This window comes from Schistocerca gregaria, chromosome 3 (assembly GCF_023897955.1).
Source record: "Schistocerca gregaria isolate iqSchGreg1 chromosome 3, iqSchGreg1.2, whole genome shotgun sequence".
NCBI classification, from domain to species: domain Eukaryota; kingdom Metazoa; phylum Arthropoda; class Insecta; order Orthoptera; family Acrididae; genus Schistocerca; species Schistocerca gregaria.
Genome location: NC_064922.1, coordinates 51,567,833 through 51,593,973, shown reverse-complemented (window position 1 = coordinate 51,593,973; position 26,141 = coordinate 51,567,833).

The following is a 26,141-nucleotide window of genomic DNA, read 5'->3' as shown; positions in this document are numbered from 1 at the left end:
TGTCTCAAACAGACTATGATTTGATCGTTCCCTCGAAGACCAGTAGTAGCTTCCGATGCACATCTGGAGGCATTCTGTAATCTGTGGACCTTCAAAGTTGTGATGAAACACAGAAATTGCATCGTGATTGAATACAACAGTCACCACGCGCCTTCCTCCATGGGAGTAGTGTCTCAAACAGTCTACGCTTTGATCGCTCCCTGGAAGACCAGTAGTAGTTTCCGATGCACATCTGGAGGCATTCTGTAGTCTGTGGACTATCAGTGTGTTAAAATAACACAGAAATTACATCGGGATTGAATACAAAAGTCACCCTGCGCACTTTGCTACATAGAAGTAATGTCTAAGAAAGTCTACGCTTTGATCGTTCCCTGGAGTACCAGTAGTAGTTTCCGATGCACATCTGGAAGCATTCTGTAATCTGTGGACTATCAGAGTGTTGATGATACACCGAAATTGTATCGGGATTGAATACAACAGTCACCATGCGCACTTTCCTCCATGGGAGTAATGTCTCAAACAGTTTACGCTTTGAGTTCCCTGGAAGACCAGTAGTAGTTTCCGATGCACATCTGGAGGCATTCTGTAATCTGTGGACTATCAGAGTGTTGATGAACACAGATATTGCATCTGGATTGAATACAACAGTCACCTTGCGCACTTGCCTCCATGGGAGTAATGTCTCAAACAGTCGACGCTTTGATTGCTCCCTGGAAGACCACTAGTAGTTTCCGATGCACATCTGGAGGCATTCTGTAATCTGTGGACTATCAGAGTGTTGATGAAACACAGATATTGCATCGGGATTGAATACAACAGTCACCATGTGCACTTTCCTACATAGGAGTAATGTCTCAAATAGTCTACGCTTTGATCGTTCCCCGGAATACCAGTAGGAGTTTAGGATGCACACCTGGAGGCATTCTGTAATCTGTGGACTATCAGAATGTTGTTAAAACACAGAAATTGCATCGGGATTGAATACAACAGTCACCATGCGGACTTTCCTCCATGGGAGTAATGTCTTAACAGTCTACGCTTTGATCGTTCCCTGGAAGACCAGTAGTAGTTTCCGTTGCACATCTGGAGGCATTCTGTAATCGTTGGACTATCAGAGAGATGTTGAAGCACTGAAATTGCATCGGGATTGAATACAACAGTCACCATGCGCACTTTGCTCCATGGGAGTAATGTCTCAAACAGTCTACGCTTTGATCGTTCCCTGGAAGACCAGTAGTATTTTCCGATGCACATATGGAGGCATTCTGTAATCTGGGGACTATCTGAGTGTTGATGAAACACAGATTTTGCATCGGGATTGAATACAACAGCCACCATGCGCACTTTCTTACATAGGAGTAATGTCTCAAATAGTCTACGCTTTGATCGTTCCCTGGAAGACAAGTAGTAGTTTCCGATGCACATTTGGAGGCATTATGTAATCTGTGGACTATCACAGTGTTGTTGAAACACTGAAATTGCATCGGGATTGAATACAACAGTCACCATGACCACTTTCCTCCATGGGAGTAATGTCTCAAACTTTCTACGCTTTGATCGTTCCCTGGATAACCAGTAGTAGTTTCCGATGCACATTTGGAGGCATTCTGTAATCTGTGGAACTTCAAAGTGTTGATGAAACTCAGAAATTGCATCGGGATTGAATACAACAGGCACCATGCGTATATTTCTCCATTGGAGTAATGTCTCAAACTGTCTTCGATTTGATCGTTCCCTGAAGACCAGTAGTAGATTCCGATTCACATCTGGAGGCATTCTTCAATCTGTGGACTATCCGAGTGCTAATGAAACACAGTAATAGCATCGGAATTGAATACAACAGTCACCATGACCACTTTCCGATATGGGGGTAATGTCATAAACAGTCTACGATTTGATCTTTCCCTGGAAGACCAGTAGTAGTTTCCGATGCACATCTGGAGGCATTCTGTAATCTGTTTACTATCAGAGTGTTGTTGAAACACCGAAATTGCATCGGGATTGAATACAACACTCACCATGCGGACTTTCCTCCATGAGAGTAATGTCTCAAACTGTCTACGGTTTGATCGTTCCCTGGAAGACCAGTAGTAGTTTCCGATGCACATCTGGAGGCATTGTGTAACCTGTGGACTATCGGTGTGTTGATGAAATACAGATATTGCATCGGGATTGAATACAACTGACACCATGCTCACTTTCCTACATAGGAGTAATGTCTCAAATAGTCGACGCCTTGATCGTTTCCTGGAAGACCAGTAGTAGTTTCCGATGCGCATCTGGAGGCATTCTGTAATCTGTGGACTATCAGGGTGGTATTGAAACACTGAAATTGCATCGGGATTGAATACAACAGTCACCATGCGCACTTTCCTCCATGGGAGTAATGTCTCAAAGAGTCTACGCTTTGATCGTTCCCTGGAAGACCAGTAGAGGTTTCCGATGCACATCTGGAGGCATTCTGTAATCTGTGGACCTTCAAAGTGTTGATGAAACACAGAAATTGCATCGGGATTGAATACAACAGGCACCATGCGTACATTTCTCCATTGGAGGAATGTCTCAAACTGCCATCGCTTTGATCGTTTCCTCAAGACCAGTAGTAGTTTCATATGCACATCTGGAGGCATTCATTAATTTGTGGACTATCAGAGTGCTAATAAATCACAGAAATAGCATCGGAATTGAATACAACAGTCACCATGACCACTTTCCGATATGGGGGTAATGTCTCAAACAGTCTACGATTTGATCGTTCCCTGGAAGACCAGTAGTAGTTTCCGATGCACATCTGGAGGCATTCTGTAATCTGTGGACTATCAGAGTGCTGTTGAAACACTGAAATTGCATCGGGATTGAATACAACAGTCACCATGACCAATTTCCTCCATGGGAGTAATGTCTCAAACTTTCTACGCTTTGATCGTTCCCTGGAAGACCAGTAGTAGTTTCCGATGCACATCTGGAGGCATTCTGTAATCTGTGAACCTTCAAAGTGTTGATGAAACACAGAAATTGCATCGGGATTGAATACAACAGGCACCATGCGTACATTTCTCCATTGGAGTAATGTCTCAAATTGTCATCGCTTTGATCGTTCCCTCAAGACCAGTAGTAGTTTCCAATGCACATCTGGAGGCATTGTGTAACCTGTGGACTATCGGTGTGTTGATGAAATACAGATATTGCATCGGAATTGAATACAACTGACACCATGCTCACTTTCCTACATAGGAGTAATGTCTGAAACAGTCCACGCTTTGATCGTCCACTGGAAGACCAGTAGTAGTTTCCGATGCACATCTGGCGGCATTCTGTAATCTGTGGACTACCAGAGTGTTGATGAAACACAGAAATAGCATCGGCATTGAATACAACAGTCACCATGACCACTTTCCCCCATGGGAGTAATGTCTCAATCAGTCTACGCTTTGATCGTTCCCTGGAAGACCAGTAGCAGTGTCCGATGCACATTTGGAGGCATTCTGTAGTCTGCGGACTAACTGAGTGTTGATGAAACACAGAAATTGCATCGGGATTAAATACAACAGTCACCATGCGCACTTTCTTTCACGGGAGTAATGTCTCAAACAGTCTATGCTTTGATCGTTTCCTCGAAGACCAGTAGTAGTTTCCGATGTACATCTGGAGCCTTTCGGTAATCTGTGGACCTTCAAAGTGTTGATGAAACACGGAAATTGCATCGTGATTGAATACAACAGTCACCATGCGCATTTTCCTCCATGGCAGTAATGTCTCAAACAGTTTACGCTTTGATCGTTCCCTGGACGACCAGTAGTAGTTTCCGATGCACATCTGGAGGCATTCTGTAATCTGTTTACTATCAGAGTGTTGATGAAATACAGAAATTGCATCGGGATGAATACAACAGTCACCATGCGGACTTTCCTCCATGGGAGTAATGTCTCAAACAGTCTACGCTTTGATAGTTCCCTGGAAGACCAGTAGTAGTTTCCGATGCACATCTGGAGGCATTCTGTAGTCTGTGGACTATCAGAGTGTTAAAATAACACAGAAATTACATCGGGATTGAATACAAAAGTCACCCTGCGCACTTTGCTACATAGAAGTAATGTCTAAAAAAGTCTACGCTTTGATCGTTCCCTGGAGTACCAGTACTAGTTTCCGATGCACATCTGGAAGCATTCTGTAATCTGTGGACTATCAGAGTGTTGATGATACACCGATATTGTATCGGGATTGAATACAACAGTCACCATGCGCACTTTCCTCCATGGGAGTAATGTCTCAAACAGTTTACGCTTTGAGTTCCCTGGAAGACCAGTAGTAGTTTCCGATGCACATCTGGAGGCATTCTGTAATCTGTGGACTATCAGAGTGTTTTTGAAACACTGAAACTGCATCGGGATTAAATACAACTTACACTAAGGCCACTTTCCTCCATGGGAGTAATGTCTCAAACAGTCTACGCTTTGATCGTTCCCTGGAAGACCAGTAGTAGTTTATGATGCACATCTGGAGGCATTCTGTAATCTGTGGACCTTCAAAGTGTTCATGAAACACAGAAACTGCTTCCGGATTGAATACAACAGGCACCATGCGTACATTTCTCCATTGCAGTAATGTCTCACTCTCATCGCTTTGATTGTTCCCTGAAGACCAGTAGTAGTTTCCGATGCACATCTGGAGGCATTCTTTATTCTGTGGAATATCCGAGTGCTAATGAAACACAGAAATTACATCGGGATTGAATATAACAGTCACCATGACCACTTTCCTCCATGGGAGTAATGTCTCAAACAGTCTACGCTTTGATCGTTCCCTGGACGACCAGTAGTAGTTTCCGATGCACATCTGGAGGCATTCTGCAATCTGTTTACTATCAGAGTGTTGTTGAAATACAGAAATTGCATCGGGATGAATACAACAGTCACCATGCGGACTTTCCTCCATGGGAGTAATGTCTCAAACAGTCTACGCTTTGATCGTTCCCTGGAAGACCAGTAGTAGTTTCCGATGCACATCTGGAGGCATTCTGTAATTTGTGGACTATCAGAGTGTTAATATAACACAGAAATTACATCGGGACTGAATACAAAAGTCACCCTGCCCACTTTCCTACATAGGAGTAATGTCTCAAAAAGTCTACGCTTTGATCGTTCCCTGGAATACCAGTAGTAGTTTCCGATGCACATCTGGAAGAATTCTGTAATCTGTGGACTATCAGAGTGTTGATGAAACACAGAAATTGCATCGGGATTGAATACAACAGTCACCATGCGCACATTCCTCCATGGGAGTAATGTCTTAACAGTCGACGCTTTGATTGCTCCCTGGAAGACCAGTAGTAGATTCCGATGCACATCTGGAGGCATTGTGTAATCGTTGGCCTATCAGAGAGTTGTTGAAACACTGAAATTGCATCGTGATTGAATACAACAGTCACTATGCGCACTTTCCTCCATGGGAGTAATGTCTCAAACAGTCTACGCTTTGATCGTTCCCTGGAAGACCATTAGTAGTTTATGATGCACATCTTCTGGTATTCTGTAATCTGTGGACCTTCAAAGTGTTGATGAAACACAGAAATTGCATCGGGATTGAATCAAACAGGCACCATGCGTACATTTTTCCATTGCAGTAATGTCTCAAACTGTCATCGCTTTGATCGTTCCCTCAAGACCAGTGGTAGTGTCCGATGCACATCTGGAGGCATTCTTTAATCTGTGGACTATCCGAGTGCTAATGAAACACAGAAATTGCATCGGGATTGAATACAACAGTCACCATGACCACTTTTCTCCATGGGAGTAATGTCTCAAACAGTCTACGCTTTGATCGTTCCCTGGAAGACCAGTAATAGTTTCCGATGCACATCTGGAGGCAATCTGTAATCTGTTTACTATCAGAGTGTTGTTGAAACACAGAAATTGTATCGGGATTGAATACAACAGTCACCATGCGGACTTTCATCCATGGGAGTAATGTCTCAAACAGTCTACGCTTTGATCGTTCCCTGGAAGACCAGTAGTAGGTTCCGATGCACATCTGGAGGCATTCTGTAGTCTGTGGACTATCAGAGTGTTAATATAACACAGAAATTACATCGGGATTGAATACAAAAGTCACCCTGCGCAATTTGCTACATAGAAGTAATGTCTAAAAAAGTCTACGCTTTGATCGTTCCCTGGAGTACCAGTAGAAGTTTCCGATGCACATCTGGAAGCATTCTGTAATCTGTGGACTATCAGAGTGTAGATGAAACACAGAAATTGTATCGGTATTGAATACAACAGTCACCATGACCACTTTTCTCCATGGTAGTAATGTCTCAAACAGTCTATGCTTTGATCGTTCCCTGGAAGACCAGTAGTAGTTTCCGATGCACATCTGTAGGCAATCTGTAATCTGTTTACTATCAGAGTGTTGTTGAAACACAGAAATTGCAACGGGATTGAGTACAACAATCACCATGCGGACTTTCCTCCATGTCTTAACAGTCTACGCTTTGATCGTTCCCTGGAAGACCAGTAGTAGTTTCCGTTGCACATCTGGAGGCATTCTGTAATCGTTGGACTATCAGAGAGATGTTGAAACACTGAAATTGCATCGGGATTGAATACAACAGTCACCATGCGCACTTTGCTCCATGGGAGTAATGTCTCAAACAGTCTACGCTTTGATCGTTCCCTGGAAGACCAGTAGTAGTTTATGATGCACATATGGAGGCATTCTGTAATCTGGGGACTATCTGAGTGTTGATGAAACACAGATTTTGCATCGGGATTGAATACAACAGCCACCATGCGCACTTTCTTACATAGGAGTAATGTCTCAAATAGTCTACGGTTTGATCGTTCCCTGAAGACCAGTAGTAGATTCCGATTCACATCTGGAGGCATTCTTCAATCTTTGGACTATCCGAGTGCTAATGAAACACAGAAATAGCATAGGCATTGAATACAACAGTCACCATGACCACTTTCCCCCATGGGAGTAATGTCTCAAACAGTTTACGCTTTGATCGTTCCCTGGAAGACCAGTAGTAGTTTCCGATGAACATCTGGAGGCATTCTCTAATCTGTTTACTATCAGAGTGTTGTTGAAACACCGAAATTGCATCGGGATTGAATACAACACTCACCATGCGGACTTTCCTCCATGAGAGTAATGTCTCAAACAGTCTACGGTTTGATCGTTCCCTGGAAGACCAGTAGTAGTTTCCGATGCACATCTGGAGGCATTGTGTAACCTGTGGACTATCGGAGTGTTGAAGAAGTACAGATATTGCATCGGGATTGAATACAACTGACACCATGCTCACTTTCCTACATAATAGTAATGTCTCAAATAGTCGACGCTTTGATCGTTTCCTGGAAGACCAGTAGTAGTTTCCGATGCGCATCTGGAGGCATTCTGTAATCTGTGGACTATCAGGGTGGTATTGAAACACTGAAATTGCATCGGGATTGAATACAACAGTCACCATGCGCACTTTCCTCCATGGGAGTAATGTCTCAAAGAGTCTACGCTTTGATCGTTCCCTGGAAGACCAGTAGTAGTTTCCGATGCACATCTGGAGGCATTCTGTAATCTGTGGACCTTCAAAGTGTTGATGAAACACAGAAATTGCATCGGGATTGAATACAACAGGCACCATGCGTACATTTCTCCATTGGAGGAATGTCTCAAACTGCCATCGCTTTGATCGTTTCCTCAAGACCAGTAGTAGTTTCATATGCACATCTGGAGGCATTCATTAATTTGTGGACTATCAGAGTGCTAATGAATCACAGAAATAGCATCGGAATTGAATACAACAGTCATCATGACCACTTTCCGATATGGGGGTAATGTCTCAAACAGTCTACGATTTGATCGTTCCCTGGAAGACCAGTAGTAGTTTCCGATGCACATCTTGAGGCATTCTGTAATCTGTGGACTATCAGAGTGTTGTTGAAACACTGAAATTGCATCGGGATTGAATACAACAGTCACCATGACCACTTTTCTCCATGGGAGTAATGTCTCAAACAGTCTACGCTTTGATCGTTCCCTGGAAGACCAGTAATAGTTTCCGATGCACATCTGGAGGCAATCTGTAATCTGTTTACTATCAGAGTGTTGTTGAAACACAGAAATTGTATCGGGATTGAATACAACAGTCACCATGCGGACTTTCATCCATGGGAGTAATGTCTCAAACAGTCTACGCTTTGATCGTTCCCTGGAAGACCAGTAGTAGGTTCCGATGCACATCTGGAGGCATTCTGTAGTCTGTGGACTATCAGAGTGTTAATATAACACAGAAATTACATCGGGATTGAATACAAAAGTCACCCTGCGCAATTTGCTACATAGAAGTAATGTCTAAAAAAGTCTACGCTTTGATCGTTCCCTGGAGTACCAGTAGAAGTTTCCGATGCACATCTGGAAGCATTCTGTAATCTGTGGACTATCAGAGTGTAGATGAAACACAGAAATTGTATCGGTATTGAATACAACAGTCACCATGACCACTTTTCTCCATGGTAGTAATGTCTCAAACAGTCTATGCTTTGATCGTTCCCTGGAAGACCAGTAGTAGTTTCCGATGCACATCTGTAGGCAATCTGTAATCTGTTTACTATCAGAGTGTTGTTGAAACACAGAAATTGCAACGGGATTGAGTACAACAATCACCATGCGGACTTTCCTCCATGTCTTAACAGTCTACGCTTTGATCGTTCCCTGGAAGACCAGTAGTAGTTTCCGTTGCACATCTGGAGGCATTCTGTAATCGTTGGACTATCAGAGAGATGTTGAAACACTGAAATTGCATCGGGATTGAATACAACAGTCACCATGCGCACTTTGCTCCATGGGAGTAATGTCTCAAACAGTCTACGCTTTGATCGTTCCCTGGAAGACCAGTAGTAGTTTATGATGCACATATGGAGGCATTCTGTAATCTGGGGACTATCTGAGTGTTGATGAAACACAGATTTTGCATCGGGATTGAATACAACAGCCACCATGCGCACTTTCTTACATAGGAGTAATGTCTCAAATAGTCTACGGTTTGATCGTTCCCTGAAGACCAGTAGTAGATTCCGATTCACATCTGGAGGCATTCTTCAATCTTTGGACTATCCGAGTGCTAATGAAACACAGAAATAGCATAGGCATTGAATACAACAGTCACCATGACCACTTTCCCCCATGGGAGTAATGTCTCAAACAGTTTACGCTTTGATCGTTCCCTGGAAGACCAGTAGTAGTTTCCGATGAACATCTGGAGGCATTCTCTAATCTGTTTACTATCAGAGTGTTGTTGAAACACCGAAATTGCATCGGGATTGAATACAACACTCACCATGCGGACTTTCCTCCATGAGAGTAATGTCTCAAACAGTCTACGGTTTGATCGTTCCCTGGAAGACCAGTAGTAGTTTCCGATGCACATCTGGAGGCATTGTGTAACCTGTGGACTATCGGAGTGTTGAAGAAGTACAGATATTGCATCGGGATTGAATACAACTGACACCATGCTCACTTTCCTACATAATAGTAATGTCTCAAATAGTCGACGCTTTGATCGTTTCCTGGAAGACCAGTAGTAGTTTCCGATGCACATCTGGAGGCATTCTGTAATCTGTGGACCTTCAAAGTGTTGATGAAACACAGAAATTGCATCGGGATTGAATACAACAGGCACCATGCGTACATTTCTCCATTGGAGGAATGTCTCAAACTGCCATCGCTTTGATCGTTTCCTCAAGACCAGTAGTAGTTTCATATGCACATCTGGAGGCATTCATTAATTTGTGGACTATCAGAGTGCTAATGAATCACAGAAATAGCATCGGAATTGAATACAACAGTCATCATGACCACTTTCCGATATGGGGGTAATGTCTCAAACAGTCTACGATTTGATCGTTCCCTGGAAGACCAGTAGTAGTTTCCGATGCACATCTTGAGGCATTCTGTAATCTGTGGACTATCAGAGTGTTGTTGAAACACTGAAATTGCATCGGGATTGAATACAACAGTCACCATGCGCACTTTCCTACATACGAGTAATGTCTCAAACAGTCTACGCTTTGTTCGTTCAGTGGAAGACCATTAGTAGTTTCCAATGCACATCTGTGGGCATTCTGTAATCTGTGGACCTTCAAAGTGTTGATGAAACACAGAAATTGCATCGGGCTGAATACAACAGGCACCATGCGTACATTTCTACATTGGAGTAATGTCTCAATCAGTCATCGCTTTGATCGTCCCCTCAAGACCAGTAGTAGTTTCCGATGCACATCTGGAGGCATTCTGTAATCTGTGGACTATCCCAGTGCTAATGAAACACAGAAATTGCATCGGGATTGAATACAACAGTCACCATGACCACTTTCCTCCATGGTAGTTATGTCTCAAACAGCCTACGCTTTGATCGTTCCCTGGAATACCAGTAGTACTTTCCGATGCACATCTGGAGGCATTCTGTAATCTGTGGACTATCTGAGTGTTGATGAAACACAGATATTGCATCGTTATTGAATACAACAGTCACCATCCGCACTTTCCTCCATGGGAGTAACGTCTCAAACAGTTTACGCTTTGATCGTTCCCTGGAAGACCAGTAGTAGTTTCCGATGAACATCTGGAGGCATTCTGTAATCTGTGGACTATCAGAGTGTTGATATAACACAGAAATTACATCGGGATTGAATACGAAGTCACCCTGCGCATTTTCCTTCATTGGAGTATTGTCTCAAACAGTTTACGCATTGATCGTTCCCTGGAAGACCAGTTGTAGTTTCCGATGCACATATGGAGGCATTCTGTAATTCGTGGACTATGAGAGTGTTGATGAAACAGAGATATTGCATCGGGATTGAATACAACAGTCACCACGCGCACTTTCCTACATAGGAGTAATGTCCCAAATAGTCTACGCTTTGATCGTTAACTGGAAGACCAGTAGCAGTTTCCGATGCACATGGGGAAGCATTCTGTAATCTGTGGACTATCAGAGTGTTGATGAAACACAGAAATTGCATCGGGATTGAATACAACATTCACCATGCGCACTTTCCTCCATGGCAGTAATGTCTCATACGGTTTCGCTTTGATCGCTCCCTGGAAGACCAGTAGTAGTTTCCGATGCACATCTGGAGGCATTCTGTAATCGGTGGACTGTCAGAGTGTTAATGAACGCAGAAATTGCATCGTGATTGAATACAACAGTAACCATGCGCACTTTCCTCCATGGGAGTAATGTCTCAAACAGTCTACGCTTTGATCGCTCCCTGGAAGACCAGCAGTAGTTTCCGATGCACATCTGGAGGCATTCTGTAGTCTGTGGACTATCAGGGTGTTGTTGAAACACAGAAATTGCATCGGGATTGAATACAATAGTCACCATGTGCACTTTCCTCCATGGGGTAATATCTCAAACAGTTTACGATTTGAAGGCTCCCTGGAAGACCAGTAGTAGTTTCCGATGCGTATCTAGAGGCATTCTGTAATCTGTGGACTATCAGAATTGTGTTGAAACACAGAAATTGCATCGGGATTGAATACAACAGTCACCATGCGCACTTTCCTCCATTGGAGTAATGTCTCACACAGTGTACGCTTTGATCGTTCCCTGGAAGACCAGTAGTAGTTTCCGATGCACATCTGGAGGCATTCTGTAATCTGTGGACTATCAGAGTGTTGTTGAAACACTGAAATTGCATCGGGATTGAATACAACAAGCACCATGCGCACTTTCCTCCATGGAAGGAATGTCTGAAACAGTCTACGCTTTGATCGTTCCCTGGAAGAGCAGTAGTAGTTTCCGATGCACATCTGGAGGTATTCTGTAATCTGTGGACCTTCAAAGTATTGATGATACACAGAAATTGCCGCGGGATTGAAAGCAACAGTCACCATGACCACTTTTCTCCATGGGAGTAATGTCTCAAACATCCTACGCTTTGATCGTTCCCTGGAAAACCAGTAGTAGTTTCCGATGCACATCTGGAGGCATTCTGTAATCTGTGGACTATCAGAGTGTTGATATAACACAGAAATTACATCGGGATTGAATACAAAGTCACCCTGCGCACTTTCCTGCATAGGAGTAATGTCCCAAACTGTCTACGCTTTGATCGTTCCCTGGATGACCTGTAGTGGTTTCCGATACAAATCTGGAAGCATTCTGTAATCTGTGGACTAACAGAGTGTTGATGAAACACAGAAATTGCATCGGGATTGTATACAAAAGTCACTATGCTCACTTTCTTCCATGGGAGTAATGTCTCAAACAGTTTACGCTTTGATCGCTCCCTGGAAGATCAGTAGTAGTTTCCGATGCACATCTGGAGGCATTGTGTAATCTGTGGACAATCAGAGTGTTGATGAAACACAGAAATTGCATTGGGATTGAATACAACAGTCACCATGCGCACTTTCCCCCATGGGAGTAATGTCTCAAACAGTCTACGCTTTAATCGTTCCCTGGAAGACCAGTAGTAGTTTCCGATGCACATCTGGAGGCATTCTGTAATCGTTGGACTATCAGAGAGTTGTTGAAACACTGAAATTGCATCGTGATTGAATACAACAGTCACTATGCGCACTTTCCTCCATGGGAGTAATGTCTCAAACAGTCTACGCTTTGATAGTTCCCATTAAGACCATTAGTAGTTTATGATGCACATCTTAAGGCATTCTGTAATCTGTGGACCTTCAAAGTGTCGATGAAACACAGAAATTGCATCAGGATTGAATACAACAGGCACCATGCGTACATTTCTCCATTGCAGTATGTCTCAAACTGTCATCGCTTTGATCGTTCCCTCAAGACCAGTAGTAGTTTCCGATGCACATCTGGAGGCATTCTTTAATCTGTGGATTATCCGAGTGCTAATGAAATACAGAAATTGAATCGGGATTGAATACAACAGTCACCATGACCACTTTTCTCCATGGGAGTAATGTCTCAAACAGTCTACGCTTTGATCGTTCAATGGAAGACCAGTAGTAGTTTCCGATGCACATCTGGAGGCAATCTGTAATCTGTTTACTATCAGAGTGTTGTTGAAACACAGAAATTGCATCGGGATTGAATACAACAGTCACCATGCGGACTTTCATCCATGGGAGTAATGTCTCAAACAGTCTACGCTTTGATCGTTCCCTGGAAGACCAGTAGTAGGTTCCGATGCACATCTGGAGGCATTCTGTAATCTGTGAACCTTCAAAGTGTTGATGAAACACAGAAATTGCATCGGGCTGAATACAACAGGCACCATGCGTACATTTCTCCATTGCAGTAATGTCTCACTCTCATCGCTTTGATTGTTCCCTGAAGACCAGTAGTAGTTCCCGATGCACATCTGGAGGCATTCTTTATTCTGTGGACTATCCGAGTGCTAATGAAACACAGAAATTGCATCGGGATTGAATACAACAGTCACCATGACCACTTTCCTCCATGGGAGTAATGTCTCAAACAGTCTACGCTTTGATCGTTCCCTGGATGACCAGTAGTAGTTTCCGATGCACATCTGGAGGCATTCTGTAATCTGTTTTCTATCAGAGTGTTGTTGAAATACAGAAATTGCATCGGGATGAATACAACAGTCACCGTGCGGACTTTCCTCCATGGGAGTAATGTCTCAAACAGTCTACGCTTTGATCGTTCCCTGGAAGACCAGTAGTAGTTTCCGATGCACATCTGGAGGCATTCTGTAATCTGTGGACTATCAGAGTGTTGTTGAACACAGATATTGCATCTGGATTGAATACAACAGTGACCATTCGCACTTGCCTCCATGGGAGTAATGTCTCAAACAGTCGACGCTTTGATTGCTCCCTGGAAGACCATTAGTAGTTTCCAATGCACATCTGGAGGCATTCTGTAATCTGCGGACCTTCAAAGTGTTGATGAAACACAGAAATTGCATCGTGCTGATTACAACAGGCACCTTGCGTACATTTCTCCATTGGAGTAATGTCTCAAACAGTCTACGCTTTGATCGTTCAATGGAAGATCAGTAGTAGTTTCCGATGCACATCTGGAGGCAATCTGTAATCTGTTTACCATCAGAGTGTTGTCGAAACACAGAAATTGCATCGGGATTGAATACAACAGTCAACATGCGGACTTTCCTCCATGGGAGTATTGTCTCAAACAGTCTACGACTAGATCGTTCCCTGGAAGACCAGTAGTAGTTTCCAATGCACACCTGGAGGCATTCTGTAATCTGCGGACCTTCAAAGTGTTGATGAAACACAGAAATTGCATCGTGCTGAATACAACAGGCACCATGCGTACATTTCTCCATGGGAGTAATGTCTCAAACAGTCATCGCTTTGATCGTCCCCTCAAGACCAGTAGTAGTTTCCGATGCACATCTGGAGGCATTATGTAATCTGTGGACTATCCCAGTGCTAATGAAACACAGAAATTGCATCGGGATTGAATACAACAGTCACCATGACCACTTGCCTCCATGGGAGTTATGTCTTAAGCAGCCTACGCTTTGATCGTTCCAAGGAAGACCAGTAGTACTTTTCGATGCACATCTGGAGGCATTCTGTAATCTGTGGACTATCTGAGTGTTGATGAAACACAGAAATTGCATCGGGATTGAATACAACAGTCACCATCCGCACTTTCCTCCATGGGAGTAACGTCTCAAACAGTTTACGCTTTGATCGTTCCCTGGAAGACCAGTAGTAGTTTCCGATGCACATCTGGAGGCATTCTTTAATCTGTGGACTATCAGAGTGTTGATATAACACAGAAATTACATCGGGATTGAATACGAAGTCACCCTGCGCATTTTCCTTCATTGGAGTATTGTCTCAAACAGTTTACGCTTTGATCGTTCCCTGGAAGACCAGTTGTATTTTCCGATGCACATCTGGAGGCATTCTGTAATTCGTGGACTATGAGAGTGTTGATGAAAGAGAGATATTGCATCGGGATTGAATACAACAGTCACCACGCGCACTTTCCTACATAGGAGTAATATCCCAAATAGTCTACGCTTTGATCGTTAACTGGAAGACCAGTACTAGTTTCCGATGCGCATGGGGAAGCATTCTGTAATCTGTGGACTATCAGAGTGTTGATGAAACACAGAAATTGCATCGGGATTGAATACAACATTCACCATGCGCACTTTCCTCCATGGGAGTAATGTCTCATACAGTTTCGCTTTGATCGCTCCCTGGAAGACCAGTAGTAGTTTCCGATGCACATCTGGAGGCATTCTGTAATCTGTGGACTGTCAGAGTGTTAATGAACACAGAAATTGCATCGTGATTGAATACAACTGTAACCATGCGCACTTTCCTCCATGGGAGTAATATCTCAAACAGTTTACGATTTGAAGGCTCCCTGGATGACCAGTAGTAGTTTCCGTTGCACATCTAGAGGCATTCTGTAATCTGTGGACTATCAGAATGTTGTTGAAACACAGAAATTGCATCGGGATTGAATACAACAGTCACCATGCGCACTTTCCTCCATGGGAGTAATGTCTCAAACAGTCTACGCTTTGATCGTTACCTGGAAGACCAGTAGTAGTTTCCGATGCACATCTGGAGGCATTCTGTTATCTGTGGACCATCAGAGTGTTGTTGAAACACTGAAATTGCATCGGGATTGAATACAACAAGCACCATGCGCACTTTCCTCCATGGAAGGAATGTCTGAAACAGTCTACGCTTTGATCGTTCCGTGGAAGAGCAGTAGTAGTTTCCGATGCACATCTGGAGGCATTCTGTAATCTGTGGAACTTCAAAGTGTTGATGATACACAGAAATTGCCGCGGGATTGAAAGCAACAGTCACCATGACCACTTTTCTATATGGGAGTAATGTCTCAAACAGCCTACGCTTTGATCGTTCCCTGGAAGACCAGTAGTAGTTTCCGATGCACATCTGAAGGCATTCTGTAATCTGTTTACTATCAGAGTGTTGTTGAAACACAGAAATTGCATCGGGATAGAATACAACAGTCACCATGCGGACTTTCCTCCATGGGAGTAATGTCTCAAACAGTCTACGATTTGATCGTTCCCCGGAAGACCAGTAGTAGTTTCCGATGCACATCTGGAGGCATTCTGCAACCTGTGGACTATCAGAGTGTTGTTGAAGCACAGAAATTTTATCGGGATTGAATACAACAGTCACCATCCGGAGTTTCCTCCATAAAAGTAATGTCTCAAACAGTCTACGAATTGATCGTTCCCTGGAAGACCAGTAGTAGATTCTGATGCATATCTGGAGGCAATCTGTAATCTGTGGACTATCAGAGTGTTGATATAACACAGAAATTACATCGGGATTGAATACAAAGTCACCCTGCGCACTTTCCTACATAGGAGTAATGTCCCAAACTGTCTACGCTTTGATCGTTCCCTGGATGACCTGTAGTGGTTTCCGATACAAATCTGGAAGCATTCTGTAATCTGTGGACTAACAGAGTGGTGATGAAACACAGAAATTGCATCGGGATTGTATACAACAGTCACCATGCTCACTTTCTTCCATGGGAGTAATGTCTCAAACCGTTTACGCTTTGATCGCTCCCTGGAAGACCAGTAGTAGTTTCCGATGCACATCTGGAGGCATTGCGTAATCTGTGGACAATCAGAGTGTTGATGAAACACAGAAATTGCATTGGGATTGAATACAACAATCACCATGCGCACTTTCCTCCATGGGAGTAATGTCTCAAACAGTCTACGCTTTAATCGTTCCCTGGAAGACCAGTAGTAGTTTCCGATGCACATCTGGGGGCATTCTGTAATCGTTGGACTATCAGAGAGTTGTTGAAACACTGAAATTGCATCGTGATTGAATACAACAGTCACTATGCGCACTTTCCTCCATGGGAGTAATGTCTCAAACAGTCTACGCTTTGATCGTTCCCTGGAAGACCATTAGTAGTTTATGATGCACATCTGGAGGCATTCTGTAATCTGTGGACCTTCAAAGTGTTGATGAAACACAGAAATTGCATCGGGCTGAATACAACAGGCACCATGCGTACATTTCTCCATTGCAGTAATGTCTCACTCTCATCGCTTTGATTGTTCCCTGAAGACCAGTAGTACATTCTGATGCACATCTGGAGGCATTCTTTATTCTGTGGACTATCCGAGTGCTAATGAAACAAAGAAATTGCATCGGGATTGAATACAAGAGTCACCATGACCATTTTCCTCCATGGGAGTAATGTCTCAAACAGTCTACGCTTTGATCGTTCCCTGGACGACCAGTAGTAGTTTCCGATGCACATCTGGAGGCATTCTGTAATCTGTTTACTATCAGAGTGTTGTTGAAATACAGAAATTGCATCTGGATTGAATACAACAGACACCATGCGCACTTGCCTCCATGGGAGTATTGTCTCAAACAGTCTACGCTTTGATCGTTCCCTGGAAGACCAGTAGTAGTTTCCGATGCACATCTGGAGGCATTCTGTAATCGTTGGACTATCAGAGAGTTGTTGAAACACTGAAATTGCATCGTGATTGAATACAACAGTCACTATGCGCACTTTCCTCCATGGGAGTAATGTCTCAAACAGTCTACGCTTTGATCGTTCCCTGGAAGACCATTAGTAGTTTATGATGCACATCTTGAGGCATTCTGTAATCTGTGGACCTTCAAAGTGTTGCTGAAACACAGAAATTACATCGGGATTGAATACAACAGGCACCATGCGTACATTTCTCCATTGAAATAATGTCATAACTGTCATCGCTTTGATCGTTCCCTCAAGACCAGTAGTAGTTTCCGATGCACATCTGGAGGCATTCTTTAATCTGTGGACTATCCGAGTGCTAATGAAACACAGAAATTGCATCGGGATTGAATACAACAGTCACCATGACCACTTTTCTCCATGGGAGTAATGTCTCAAACAGTCTACGCTTTGATCGTTCCCTGGAAGACCAGTAGTAGTTTCCGATGCACATCTGGAGGCAATCTGTAATCTGTTTACTATCAGAGTGTTGTTGAAACACAGAAATTGCATAGGGATTGAATAAAACAGTCACCATGCGGACTTTCATCCATGGGAGTAAAGTCTCAAACAGCCTACGTTTTGATCGTTAACTGGAAGACCAGTAGTAGGTTCCGATGCACATCTGGAGGCATTCTGTAGTCTGTGGACTATCAGAGTGTTAATATAAAACAGAAATTACATCGGGATTGAATACAAAAGTCACCCTGCGCACTTTGCTACATAGAAGTAATGTCTAAAAAAGTCTAAGCTTTGATCGTTCCCTGGAGTACCAGTAGAAGTTTCCGATGCACATCTGGAAGCATTCTGTAATCTGTGGACTATCAGATTGTTGATGAAACACAGAAATTGTATCGTGATTGAATACAACAGTCACCATGCGCACTTACCTCCATGGGAGTAATGTCTCAAACAGTTTACGCTTTGAGTTCCCTGGAAGACCAGTAGTAGTTTCCGATGCACATCTGGAGGCATTCTGTAATCTGTGGACTATCAGAGTGTTGATGAAACACAGATATTGCATCGGGATTGAATACAACAGTCACCATATGCACTTTCGTATATTGGAGTAATGTCTCAAATAGCCTACGCTTTGATCGTTCCCTGGAATACCAGTAGTAGTTTAGGACGCACACGTGGAGGCATTCTGTAATCTGTGGACCTTCAAAGTGTTGATGAAACACAGAAATTGCATCGGGCTGAATACAACAGGCACCATGCGTACATTTCTCCATTGCAGTAATGTCTCACTCTCATCGCTTTGATTGTTCCCTGAAGACCAGTAGTACTTTCTGATGCACATCTGGAGGCAATCTGTAATCTGTTTACTATCAGAGTGTTGTTGAAACACAGAAATTGCATCTGGATTGAATACAACAGTCGCCATGCGGACTTTCATCCATGGGAGTAATGTCTCAAACAGTCGACGCTTTGATTGCTCCATGGAAGACCACTAGTAGTTTCCGCTGCACATCTGGAGGCATTGTGTAATCTGTGTACTATCAGAGTGTTGATGAAACACAGAAATTGCATCGGGATTGAATACAACAGTCACCATGCGGACTTTCCTCCTTGGGAGTATTGTCTCAAACAGTCTACGCTTTGATCGTTCCCTGGAAGACCAGTAGTAGTTTCCGATGCACATCTGGAGGCATTCTGTAATCGTTGGACTATCAGAGAGTTGTTGAAACACTGAAATTGCATCGTGATTGAATACAACAGTCACTATGCGCACTTTTCTCCATGGGAGTAATGTCTCAAACAGTCTACGCTTTGATCGTTCCCTGGAAGACCAGTAGTAGTTTCCGATGCACATCTGGAGGCAATCTGTAATCTGTTTACTATCAGAGTGTTGTTGAAACACAGAATTGGCATCGGGATTGAATACAACAGTCGCCATGCGGACTTTCATCCATGGGAGTAATGTCTCAAACAGTCTACGCTTTGATCGTTCCCTGGAAGACCAGTAGTAGGTTCCGATGCACATCTGGAGGCATTCTGTAATATGTGGACCTTCAAAGTGTTGATGAAACACAGAAATTGCATCGGGCTGAATACAACAGGCACCATGCGTACATTTCTCCATTACAATAATGTCTCACTCTCATCGCTTTGATTGTTCCCTGAAGACCAGTAGTATTTTCTGATGCACATCTGGAGGCATTCTTTATTCTGTGGACTATCCGAGTGCTAATGAAACAAAGAAATTGCATCGGGATTGAATACAACAGTCACCATGACCATTTTCCTCCATGGGAGTAATGTCCCAAACAGTCTACGCTTTGATCGTTCCCTGGACGACCAGTAGTAGTTTCCGATGCACATCTGGAGGCATTCTGTAATCTGTTTACTATCAGAGTGTTGTTGAAATACAGAAATTGCATCGGGATGAATACAACAGTCACCATACGGACTTTCCTCCATTGGAGTAATGTCTCAAACAGTCTAGGCTTTGATCGTTCCCTGGAAGACCAGTAGTAGTTTCCGATGCACATCTGGAGGCATTCTGTAATCTGTGGACTATCAGAGTGTTGATGAACACAGATATTGCATCTGGATTGAATACAACAGACACCATGCGCACTTGCCTCCATGGGAGTAATGTCTCAAACAGTCGACGCTTTGATTGCTCCATGGAAGACCACTAGTAGTTTCCGCTGCACATCTGGAGGCATTGTGTAATCTGTGTACTATCAGAGTGTTGATGAAACACAGAAATTGCATCGGGATTGAATACAACAGTCACCATGCGGACTTTCCTCCATGGGAGTATTGTCTCAAACAGTCTACGCTTTGATCGTTCCCTGGAAGACCAGTAGTAGTTTCCGATGCACATCTGGAGGCATTCTGTAATCGTTGGACTATCAGAGAGTTGTTGAAACACTGAAATTGCATCGGGATTGAATACAACAGTCACTATGCGCACTTTCCTCCATGGGAGTAATGTCTCAAACAGTCTACGCTTTGATCGTTCCCTGGAAGACCATTAGTAGTTTATGATGCACATCTTGAGGCATTCTGTAATCTGTGGACCTTCAAAGTGTTGCTGAAACACAGAAATTACATCGGGATTGAATACAACAGGCACCATGCGTACATTTCTCCATTGAAATAATGTCATAACTGTCATCGCTTTGATCGTTCCCTCAAGACCAGTAGTAGTTTCCGATGCACATCTGGAGGCATTCTTTAATCTGTGGACTATCCGAGTGCTAATGAAACACAGAAATTGCATCGGGATTGAATACAACAGTCACCATGACCACTTTTCTCCATGGGAGTAATGTCTCAAACAGTCTACGCTTTGATCGTTCCCTGGAAGACCAGTAGTAGTTTCCGATGCACATCTGGAGGCAATCTGTAATCTGTTTACTATCAGAGTGTTGTTGAAACACAGAAATTGCATAGGGATTGAATAAAACAGTCACCATGCGGACTTTCATCCATGGGAGTAAAGTCTCAAACAGCCTACGTTTTGATCGTTAACTGGAAGACCAGTAGTAGGTTCCGATGCACATCTGGAGGCATTCTGTAGTCTGTGGACTATCAGAGTGTTAATATAAAACAGAAATTACATCGGGATTGAATACAAAAGTCACCCTGCGCACTTTGCTACATAGAAGTAATGTCTAAAAAAGTCTACGCTTTGATCGTTCCCTGGAGTACCAGTAGAAGTTTCCGATGCACATCTGGAAGCATTCTGTAATCTGTGGACTATCAGATTGTTGATGAAACACAGAAATTGTATCGTGATTGAATACAACAGTCACCATGCGCACTTACCTCCATGGGAGTAATGTCTCAAACAGTTTACGCTTTGAGTTCCCTGGAAGACCAGTAGTAGTTTCCGATGCACATCTGGAGGCATTCTGTAATCTGTGGACTATCAGAGTGTTGATGAAACACAGATATTGCATCGGGATTGAATACAACAGTCACCATATGCACTTTCGTATATTGGAGTAATGTCTCAAATAGCCTACGCTTTGATCGTTCCCTGGAATACCAGTAGTAGTTTAGGACGCACACGTGGAGGCATTCTGTAATCTGTGGACCTTCAAAGTGTTGATGAAACACAGAAATTGCATCGGGCTGAATACAACAGGCACCATGCGTACATTTCTCCATTGCAGTAATGTCTCACTCTCATCGCTTTGATTGTTCCCTGAAGACCAGTAGTACTTTCTGATGCACATCTGGAGGCAATCTGTAATCTGTTTACTATCAGAGTGTTGTTGAAACACAGAAATTGCATCTGGATTGAATACAACAGTCGCCATGCGGACTTTCATCCATGGGAGTAATGTCTCAAACAGTCGACGCTTTGATTGCTCCATGGAAGACCACTAGTAGTTTCCGCTGCACATCTGGAGGCATTGTGTAATCTGTGTACTATCAGAGTGTTGATGAAACACAGAAATTGCATCGGGATTGAATACAACAGTCACCATGCGGACTTTCCTCCTTGGGAGTATTGTCTCAAACAGTCTACGCTTTGATCGTTCCCTGGAAGACCAGTAGTAGTTTCCGATGCACATCTGGAGGCATTCTGTAATCGTTGGACTATCAGAGAGTTGTTGAAACACTGAAATTGCATCGTGATTGAATACAACAGTCACTATGCGCACTTTTCTCCATGGGAGTAATGTCTCAAACAGTCTACGCTTTGATCGTTCCCTGGAAGACCAGTAGTAGTTTCCGATGCACATCTGGAGGCAATCTGTAATCTGTTTACTATCAGAGTGTTGTTGAAACACAGAATTGGCATCGGGATTGAATACAACAGTCGCCATGCGGACTTTCATCCATGGGAGTAATGTCTCAAACAGTCTACGCTTTGATCGTTCCCTGGAAGACCAGTAGTAGGTTCCGATGCACATCTGGAGGCATTCTGTAATATGTGGACCTTCAAAGTGTTGATGAAACACAGAAATTGCATCGGGCTGAATACAACAGGCACCATGCGTACATTTCTCCATTACAGTAATGTCTCACTCTCATCGCTTTGATTGTTCCCTGAAGACCAGTAGTATTTTCTGATGCACATCTGGAGGCATTCTTTATTCTGTGGACTATCCGAGTGCTAATGAAACAAAGAAATTGCATCGGGATTGAATACAACAGTCACCATGACCATTTTCCTCCATGGGAGTAATGTCCCAAACAGTCTACGCTTTGATCGTTCCCTGGACGACCAGTAGTAGTTTCCGATGCACATCTGGAGGCATTCTGTAATCTGTTTACTATCAGAGTGTTGTTGAAATACAGAAATTGCATCGGGATGAATACAACAGTCACCATACGGACTTTCCTCCATTGGAGTAATGTCTCAAACAGTCTAGGCTTTGATCGTTCCCTGGAAGACCAGTAGTAGTTTCCGATGCACATCTGGAGGCATTCTGTAATCTGTGGACTATCAGAGTGTTGATGAACACAGATATTGCATCTGGATTGAATACAACAGACACCATGCGCACTTGCCTCCATGGGAGTAATGTCTCAAACAGTCGACGCTTTAATTGCTCCATGGAAGACCACTAGTAGTTTCCGCTGCACATCTGGAGGCATTGTGTAATCTGTGTACTATCAGAGTGTTGATGAAACACAGAAATTGCATCGGGATTGAATACAACAATCACCATGCGCACTTTCCTCCATGGGAGTAATGTCTCAAACAGTCTACGCTTTAATCGTTCCCTGGAAGACCAGTAGTAGTTATCGATGCACATCTGGGGGCATTCTGTAATCGTTGGACTATCAGAGAGTTGTTGAAACACTGAAATTGCATCGGGATTGAATACAACAGTCACTATGCGCACTTTCCTCCATGGGAGTAATGTCTCAAACAGTCTACGCTTTGATCGTTCCCTGGAAGACCATTAGTAGTTTATGATGCACATCTTGAGGCATTCTGTAATCTGTGGACCTTCAAAGTGTTGCTGAAACACAGAAATTACATCGGGATTGAATACAACAGGCACCATGCGTACATTTCTCCATTGAAATAATGTCATAACTGTCATCGCTTTGATCGTTCCCTCAAGACCAGTAGTAGTTTCCGATGCACATCTGGAGGCATTCTTTAATCTGTGGACTATCCGAGTGCTAATGAAACACAGAAATTGCATCGGGATTGAATACAACAGTCACCATGACCACTTTTCTCCATGGGAGTAATGTCTCAAACAGTCTACGCTTTGATCGTTCCCTGGAAGACCAGTAGTAGTTTCCGATGCACATCTGGAGGCAAACTGTAATCTGTTTACTATCAGAGTGTTGTTGAAACACAGAAATTGCATAGGGATTGAATAAAACAGTCACCATGCGGACTTTCATCCATGGGAGTAAAGTCTCAAACAGCCTACGTTTTGATCGTTAACTGGAAGACCAGTAGTAGGTTCCGATGCACATCTGGAGGCATTCTGTAGTCTGTGGACTATCAGAGTGTTAATATAAAACAGAAATTACATCGGGATTGAATACAAAAGTCACCCTGCGCACTTTGCTACATAGAAGTAATGTCTAAAAAAGTCTACGCTTTGATCGTTCCCTGGAGTACCAGTAGAAGTTTCCGATGCACATCTGGAAGCATTCTGTAATCTGTGGCCTATCAGATTGTTGATGAAACACAGAAATTGTATCGTGATTGAATACAACAGTCACCATGCGCACTTACCTCCATGGGAGTAATGTCTCAAACAGTTTACGCTTTGAGTTCCCTGGAAGACCAGTAGTAGTTTCCGATGCACATCTGGAGGCATTCTGTAATCTGTGGACTATCAGAGTGTTAATGAAACACAGATATTGCATCGGGATTGAATACAACAGTCACCATATGCACTTTCCTATATTGGAGTAATGTCTCAAATAGCCTACGCTTTGATCGTTCCCTGGAGTACCAGTAGTAGTTTAGGATGCACACGTGGAGGCATTCTGTAATCTGTGGACCTTCAAAGTGTTGATGAAACACAGAAATTGCATCGGGCTGAATACAACAGGCACCATGCGTACATTTCTCCATTGCAGTAATGTCTCACTCTCATCGCTTTGATTGTTCCCTGAAGACCAGTAGTACTTTCTGATGCACATCAGGAGGCTATCTGTAATCTGTTTACTATCAGAGTGTTGTTGAAACACAGAAATTGCATCTGGATTGAATACAACAGTCGCCATGCGGACTTTCATCCATGGGAGTAATGTCTCAAACAGTCGACGCTTTGATTGCTCCATGGAAGACCACTAGTAGTTTCCGCTGCACATCTGGAGGCATTGTGTAATCTGTGTACTATCAGAGTGTTGATGAAACACAGAAATTGCATCGGGATTGAATACAACAGTCACCATGCGGACTTTCCTCCTTGGGAGTATTGTCTCAAACAGTCTACGCTTTGATCGTTCCCTGGAAGACCAGTAGTAGTTTCCGATGCACATCTGGAGGCATTCTGTAATCGTTGGACTATCAGAGAGTTGTTGAAACACTGAAATTGCATCGTGATTGAATACAACAGTCACTATGCGCACTTTTCTCCATGGGAATAATGTCTCAAACAGTCTACGCTTTGATCGTTCCCTGGAAGACCAGTAGTAGTTTCCGATGCACATCTGGAGGCAATCTGTAATCTGTTTACTATCAGAGTGTTGTTGAATCACAGAATTTGCATCGGGATTGAATACAACAGTCGCCATGCGGACTTTCATCCATGGGAGTAATGTCTCAAACAGTCTACGCTTTGATCGTTCCCTGGAAGACCAGTAGTAGGTTCCGATGCACATCTGGAGGCATTCTGTAATATGTGGACCTTCAAAGTGTTGATGAAACACAGAAATTGCATCGGGCTGAATACAACAGGCACCATGCGTACATTTCTCCATTGCAGTAATGTCTCACTCTCATCGCTTTGATTGTTCCCTGAAGACCAGTAGTATTTTCTGATGCACATCTGGAGGCATTCTTTATTCTGTGGACTATCCGAGTGCTAATGAAACAAAGAAATTGCATCGGGATTGAATACAACAGTCACCATGACCATTTTCCTCCATGGGAGTAATGTCTCAAACAGTCTACGTTTTGATCGTTCCCTGGACGACCAGTAGTAGTTTCCGATGCACATCTGGAGGCATTCTGTAATCTGTTTACTATCAGAGTGTTGTTGAAATACAGAAATTGCATCGGGATGAATACAACAGTCACCATACGGACTTTCCTCCATGGGAGTAATGTCTCAAACAGTCTAGGCTTTGATCGTTCCCTGGAAGACCAGTAGTAGTTTCCGATGCACATCTGGAGGCATTCTGTAATCTGTGGACTATCAGAGTGTTGATGAACACAGATATTGCATCTGGATTGAATACAACAGACACCATGCGCACTTGCCTCCATGGGAGTAATGTCTCAAACAGTCGACGCTTTGATTGCTCCATGGAAGACCACTAGTAGTTTCCGGTGCACATCTGGAGGCATTGTGTAATCTGTGTACTATCAGAGTGTTGATGAAACACAGAAATTGCATCGGGATTGAATACAACAGTCACCATGCGGACTTTCCTCCATGGGAGTATTGTCTCAAACAGTCTACGCTTTGATCGTTCCCTGGAAGACCAGTAGTAGTTTCCGATGCACATCTGGAGGCATTCTGTAATCGTTGGA